General features: G+C 46.0%; 1 pseudogene; it reads left to right on the top strand.

Annotated features, from left to right (window-relative positions):
- Positions 1-458: 458 nt before the first annotated feature.
- Positions 459-1485, top strand: LOC123039459 (uncharacterized; annotated as a pseudogene).
- The last annotated feature ends 5654 nt before the right edge of the window (positions 1486-7139 follow it).

The raw sequence follows: 7139 nt of genomic DNA, 5'->3' as shown, positions 1-7139 counted from the left end.
AAAATAGCTCTATCTTTAGTACTTGGAAATTATTTTAAATCACAGATTCTCGGACCAATCAGAACACTTCTCATGGACCACCCCACTCTAGGTGATCTGAACCGTCCACACCGGGCGAATCCAACGTCTCTCACTCACCTCTCAGCAGGCCAACCCAAACCCTAACTCCACTCCTCTCCCCTCTCTCCCCCGATTCAGATCCACTCGCAGCCGCCACCTACCTCCCGCCCCCGATTGAGATCCAGCCGCCCACGCCCGCGCGCCACCACACTCCTCCAACCGCGCGCCACCACACTCCACTGCCCGCGCCCATAGGACGCAAACCCCATGCCGCTCTTCCTCTGCCCGCCGACCCACCCCGTTCCTGATGCCTCACTCGCCACGCTCGTCCCGCCCTCGGCGCTGCACCTACACTGCCACCTCCGCTGCCTCCTCGCCTCCGCCTCTGCCTCGGGCGGATGGCCGACAGCAACGCCGAGAGCCATGGGCCACTGCCGATGTGAGGAGGGAGGATCTTCGACCGCCTGCGGGCCGCCAGCAACCAGGAGGCCCCCCTTCTTCGACCGCACACTCGAGGACCACTACGAGCGCCTCCCATCCAGCTACTACATCGACCTCGACGTGAACAAGGCCGACGACATGCTGCTGCACTGCCGGATCCTCACAGATTGCACCGCGGACCCCGACGAGATCCACCCGCCCTCTTCCTCTCCCTGCGTCCGCGCCGTCATCCGTCCCCGAGGTACATCGCCCGACCGCCCCCCGGTCAGTTCTCTTCTCCGTGGCTGGATCAACGCAATGTGTTCCTGACATTTTTTCTCTCCATCTTTATGGTTGGGCAGATGGAGAGGGTGCTCAAGGATGATGCCATCCTGGAGAAGGGCGAGCGTGCCAGGATGGTAACCACCCCCTTCCCATTTAATCTGCTTGTTTTCCTTCTTGGTCTCACTGGGTCGGTTTGTTCGTCCGTTGGTACGATGGTGTTTCCGCAATTGTGTGCAATTAGTTTATACTGATCTCATTTAGATTGCAAAATCCATAGATTGTTTGTTTGACAAGTACAAGACCAACAACCTGACTGCCGGCTTCTCTCTGTAGGATATGTAAGTAACTGCGACACACACACACACACACACACACACACACACTGATGCTGTATTGCTATTGCATAATGTGTTTTTGCAACAGTGTGCAATGAGTTTACGGGTCTCCTTTGACTGCGGAAGCTGAATATCACTCCCTCCATTCATAAATAAGTGATGTGCAAAGAGGTTGCCTTCAATTTACTTTCCGCCTGTAGAGTTACTGTGTTAAATCTTGAATGAAGCATTCGAGTAGTTGCATATCTTGGGTCAAGTGTTTCTCAGATGCTTGTATGTATCTTGGCTCACTAAATTGATATAATACTTACTTAGCTATGAAGGGACTTTCATGAATCATAGCACTAGTGTGTGGCTTCCATGCATCTCTGGATTATTGGTTTAGTGTACTATAGATATGTGATCCTTTTATCTAACTAGCTTGTATGTGCTTGTTCCCTCCCTCCGCCGGATCTATTCTTCTTGCTTGCTTGCTTCCTTCCCGTGAGAACCGAGATCTCGGGATGGTAGGTCATGCCTGTGATGCATCATGGCTCCTAGTGAAGTGTTTTAGTGTGATGATGCTCTGTTTTAGGGACAATCAGTAGTACTCTGTACAGGTGCAAGAACACACCCGTGCGCTCTAAGCCTCTCTAGATAGGTCGTATATGATTGTGTTCATGCTGGATTCGGCTGCTGCAACTTTGTTGATAGTTTCTATGCAGATTTTTCTTGGTGTGCCTGATAGTTATAGCTAGGCTGAAGTTGATTTGATATGACCATGCAGTGATCATTTGTCTGTTTTCACAGATATTTCATAGCCTGATTTGGACATTTATTTTACGTGATTCAACATCACCATTGACTTTTATTGTTTCACAGAGTTAATGTGGCTTGACGATGCTGCTGAACACTAAATTAACCTGTCCCTACATTTTAATGTCAACAATTTGTGCATGACTTGCCTTGGTGATGTAGTTTTACTTGTTGTGTATGCTTGCTTAGTTGTTCACCGGGCCGCTCTCTTGTATTGTTTGAGTGCGTCAATTAGTTCGGCCAGCCTCTATGATCTATTCTGGTAGCTTCTGGTTGTTATAGGTTTTGGTTATACATGCACATTTGGGTCTCATTTCCTGCCTATTTTCTCTGAAAAAACTAAGACATGTTTGAGCTGACAATGACTAAGATAATATTTCATATGTAGGGTAAATATGTCACTATAAATCTGTAAAATATCTTCTTTATAGTTTTTCCTTGCATGTTCAGCATTGTGTCTGGCATGTTCATAGAGCCACTTGTGGAGTGAGATGAGAATAAAAATTATACATCTGTAATGTTTGATCGTATAGACATATGCAAAAGTTTCTTGTGCATTATCACTAGTTTTGATTGCTGCTTTACTAATAACTGTGAATGCAATAGTGTGTTTGTGGTCTTATTGTCTTGCAAGCTTACTATTTCCAGAACCATCATCTTATTTTCTTTAAGATAGTAGTTTACTATTGACGTTTACTATTGAGGAATAAGAGGAGATATGAAGTTTATATTGACGTTTCATGCAGGTTGGGTTACCCAATTGTGCCAGCCTGGTTTTTGCCCCCTCTCATTTGCTTGTTTTTCATTTGAAGTCATTTTGAAATTTGGAGTTTTTGAATCCTTTCATATGGACTCAAACACTTGGGTATCCTTGGCTTTCACCCAAGTGCCCCATTTCCCGCTCTAATCATCATTCCCCTTCTGATCCACCCCAAAATAATCTTTGGAATATTTTTTCGTAAATGAAAAATATTCATTTTTCTCTCAAAAACCCTAGCCACATCAGTATGCTCCAAAGCAAACCCAAATTTTATGGCCCAGAAAAATCTGAGAAAATTCACAAATATTCTTTGAACCCTAGGGCACCTTCCTGAGCAAAAAATATTTCATCACTTTTTGGAATATTTTTCCTACAGAAAATATTTTCTGTTCTGGACAGAAATGGTGGTTTCTACAGCAACTACCATTTTACTTGCTCCATTGTGCCTGGGTTTTCTTGTGCATTTTCACCTTAGTAACTATTGGATAACCTCCAAAGCACAGCCTCTAACTCCCAGCCATCTGACCTCAGTAACCTCTCAAAGTTACTGACCAGAAACTTACCTCGCATGTAAAAATTTCTCTACTGCACCTGGATCCAAACCAAAGCATGGTAACATCTCAATCTACCACGAACAGCATGCCATACTTGAAGTTTAGGCTTAGCTCGGCCTGATGTCATAGTCCATGCGGTGACCGCGTTCGTCCAGGGGTGCTGGCATGCGTGTCAACGCGCTCTGAGTGCTGCCGAGCGCTCTGTTTCGCGCGTGCTCGCTTCCCCGACTACCGTAGCGCACCAAACCTTGCCACCATCATTGTCTCGATGTCATTAACTCGTCCTTGGTCCTCGCCATCGCCGGAGCTTGCCGTAGCGAGCATGGGCATGGTCCGGCCAACCCAACAGTGCGGTGCGCACTGTGCTCGTCGCCTTCTCCTCGTTCCTGTGCTCGTCTCCGTCCGCCAACAGTTGCCGCGTGAGGTGCGTCGCCTTCTCCCCCTCTCACTGATGCCGCTCGTCGCCGGGTGCCGTGGACAGGTGTCCACCGGCGGAGCCCGAACCCCCCTCTCCGCTTGCCTATAAATTGAGCCGCCCCCAGCCTCCTCGAGCACCATCCAGCACTCCCACACACCCCACAAGCGAGTAGGAAGCCGTAGCCCGACTGGGCAGGCCGCGGGCCGCCGTCCCCGAGCTCAAGCTCGCCGGCTCTCTGGTCGCCGCAGTAGCTCCAGCCCCTCCCAGGCCAGGGCGACCCTTCCAGGGCCTCCACCCCTCTCTAGTGAAGCCGTCCCGCCCCTCTAGAGCCCCTGGAGTTGCCTCTGCTCGTCTTCTTCTTCATCTCCAGCGACCACCATGTTCTGCCTCCGCTTGCGAGGTTGATTCCGACGTTGTCCAAGCGCCCCTAGCTACACTACGGTTACGGGCAGGTGTGCCTCAACCCCCTCTTTCCATCCCTCCATCTCGTTTTGGCCAAGGAGCCCTCGTCGCCGGCGAGAGCTCCGGCGGAGCCGCGACTCCCACTGTTTCCTTCTCCCCTCCTCCTCACCTGACTAGCGGAGCCCACTAGTCAGCCACTGTGTACGCGCGCGAAGCGGTACGAGTGGTGGCGCCCCTGGGATTTACGCCTTCGACGTCACCCCCAGCCTGTTTATTTTTATTCAAATTCGTTTGAATTTACAAAGCACTTCAAACAGCCATAACTCTTCAACCATAAGTCCAAATGAATTGATTCTCTTTGCATTTTGTTCCTTGCAAAGAAATCTAGCAGATCACCAAAGATGAGATTTTTCTGAGCTGTTTAGAATTTCTGGTGATTTTCAGAAGTGTTCTTGATGTTTTCTTTTTGTGTTTAAGATTATTTTCAGAGGGTGAGGCTTGTCTTGAGGATCACCAGAAGGCTTGTGAACCTCATCTACACTAAGGCAAGCCACAACAACATTTTCATGATGCCATTTCAATATTTATGATTTTCTTACTTGAATGAAATGATTAATCCATGCATTTAAATAACTATTGTGTTATTTATATTCTGTTAAGTGTTTGTTAGTTATTATTCATGATTTACAGTATGTTGAAACTAGCTTAGTTGGTGAAGTAAAGCTAAGATCTATTTGTGGTGATGATAAAAATAATTTTGTTATGCATGTTAGTAATTACTTAAAGTTATTTTCTTACATAAATAAAATGGTAAAATTTTGCTGGAAAATATTCTGTTAAGTACTTGTTTAGTCATTTTATTTGACATACAGAATGTTTGAACTTAACTTGGTGGGTAAAGACATTAGGATTTGTTTGTGGTATAATCTTTGCTATGCATGTGAGAAACTAATCGGAGTTACTTTCTGGCATGAGAAAATAATTAAACTTGTTGTAGACTATTTTGGTTAAAAAGTGAGTTATCCTGACTAGCAAAGTAATATGAGTTGTTGAGTTTTATGCTTAGTGTGAATATGGATGACATCGGTCATTTTCGTTATTAAGTGATGCATGTGTAGTTTTGCATTTCATGGCATGCTATGACACTGGTCATTTTCATTTTAAGTTGAACCTGAATATAACTTAACTTGAATATATCGTTGACTTGGTCATGGTGCCGCTGAATCGAGTTTTTCCCAGTGCAACCACATTTGCCTTTGTGGGAAGGCCTTGATTCGGTCCATTGACATTGCCTCTGGTCGGTGCCTCCAACTAGGGAAGGTTATGTCGTGCTTACCCTGGCCCGGTCAGCAGGCATAACCTTGTGTGCATGTTGTTGAGATTATGGTACCGGGTCCCCGAGTGGGATAGTTTTGGCCACGACGGTGGTCGGTGTGTCTTTGGTAGACACGGGGCCACCCAGGACTAGCCCGTTGGGGATTGGGTCAGAGTGGCCGGGAGAGTGTCATGGCAATGGAAGGGTTTCATCGAAATGCAGTTGGTCCACCCGAATGGGAGTGCGAGGCCATGGGTTCCGTGGTGTGGGTACAGTGTGCTACCTCTGCATAGTGTATAATCTATCGATAGTCGAGTCCACGGTCACGGACACCTCGTAGTAGGTCCCACCATGAGTCAACGTTTAATAAAATTTGCACACTAAGCTATGAACTTGGCACTGTTGATGATGGAGGAAGGGCCATCAAGATGTTCGGGACCAAATTTTGGTCGTGGTTGTGATCGTCGTAAAGATCATGAGTTGCTCTTGTTAAGACCATGTTGGTGGTTTGTTTGTGATCCAAGAATGATCACGGTTGGTAAGTTGTCCTGAGGGACGTTCGAGCATGATCACAGCATGTTGGACATATAGTGTTGCATTATTATTAATTGGTTAAGTATCATGATATTGTTTGCCATTATGATTATGCATGTTGTTAGCTTGCAAGTACATTCAATGTACTGACCTGGCATGTCATGCCAGATTTCAGGAAAGTCTCGTTGGAGAGGAGAGCTGCTCGAGTCTAGATCGTGTCCACATCGGTGTCCCTGTGATATGGAGCTTCCGCTACAACATTATTTCGCTACCGTGTAGTTGTTATGATCGAGGCCCCTTTATGTTCACTAAATAATGTACATACTGTTCAGCCGCACCGGGCATGCCGCTTGGCCTCGACAACTGTTGTAATATAAACTCTGGTCCGCTAGCATCAATAAAGCGGTTGTTTTCTGTACCAAGATGTTGTGTGTTGCCAGAAGACATGGTCTCTGGGCTGGCAATGCATGGTAAACTGGTCGCTCTGAGCCAGGGTGCCACAACGCTTGGTATCAGAGCCGCGCTGACTGTAGGCCATGCTAGACGGCGACGTGTTAACTGGATGTTAGATACAAGTTTAAGTTGAGTGCCAGTAGCAATTGTAGCTAGTTGTTGCATTGCATGCATTCGGTTTATAAATCTTTATGCTAACCTGCTAATGGTTGTGTCACATCCCTAGCTTCTGGCATTGCTCTAGGCTAGCTTCATGTGTGCATCATGTCTATATTTTTTGAAACTTGAATTGAGGAATATTGGAAGCCTCAAAACCCTAAATAAAAGAAGGGCAAAAACCCCTAAAATCTCATTCATTGTTCCAAAATGCTCCTCTTAGATGTTTAATATTTTTGGCAAGGGTTTTGATCCAAACCAAAAATAATGAACATTTTAAAAGGATTTATTTTTGGGACTTTGAATTTAAATCATTAGCTATTTGAATTTGAATTATATTCATATAATTAGAATATAATTTCAAATACCCCTGAAATATTTTATGAGCTTTTGGAAAAGTCCATCTAGCAATATAAAAATATTCAGAGGAGCTTTGGCATTGTTTGAATTATTATTTTTAATTCAAACAGTGGCAAAAGAATTAATTAAAAGAAAAACAGAACAGAAATAAAAAAAGAGAGAAGAAGTACCTGGCCTCACCGTGCAGCCCAGCCGGCCCAGCTCCCCCACCAGCGCGGCCCAGCCCACCTTCCCCCCCTTGTCCTCTTCTTCCTCTGCCAGAAGGCAGAGGCGAGGCGTGGCGCGCGCCCGA

The sequence above is a fragment of the Triticum aestivum genome, chromosome 2B (assembly GCF_018294505.1).
Source record: "Triticum aestivum cultivar Chinese Spring chromosome 2B, IWGSC CS RefSeq v2.1, whole genome shotgun sequence".
NCBI classification, from domain to species: Eukaryota; Viridiplantae; Streptophyta; class Magnoliopsida; order Poales; family Poaceae; genus Triticum; species Triticum aestivum.
The sequence above is the reverse complement of the archived record's forward strand: the minus strand, read 5'-3'. Positions and strand labels throughout refer to the sequence as shown.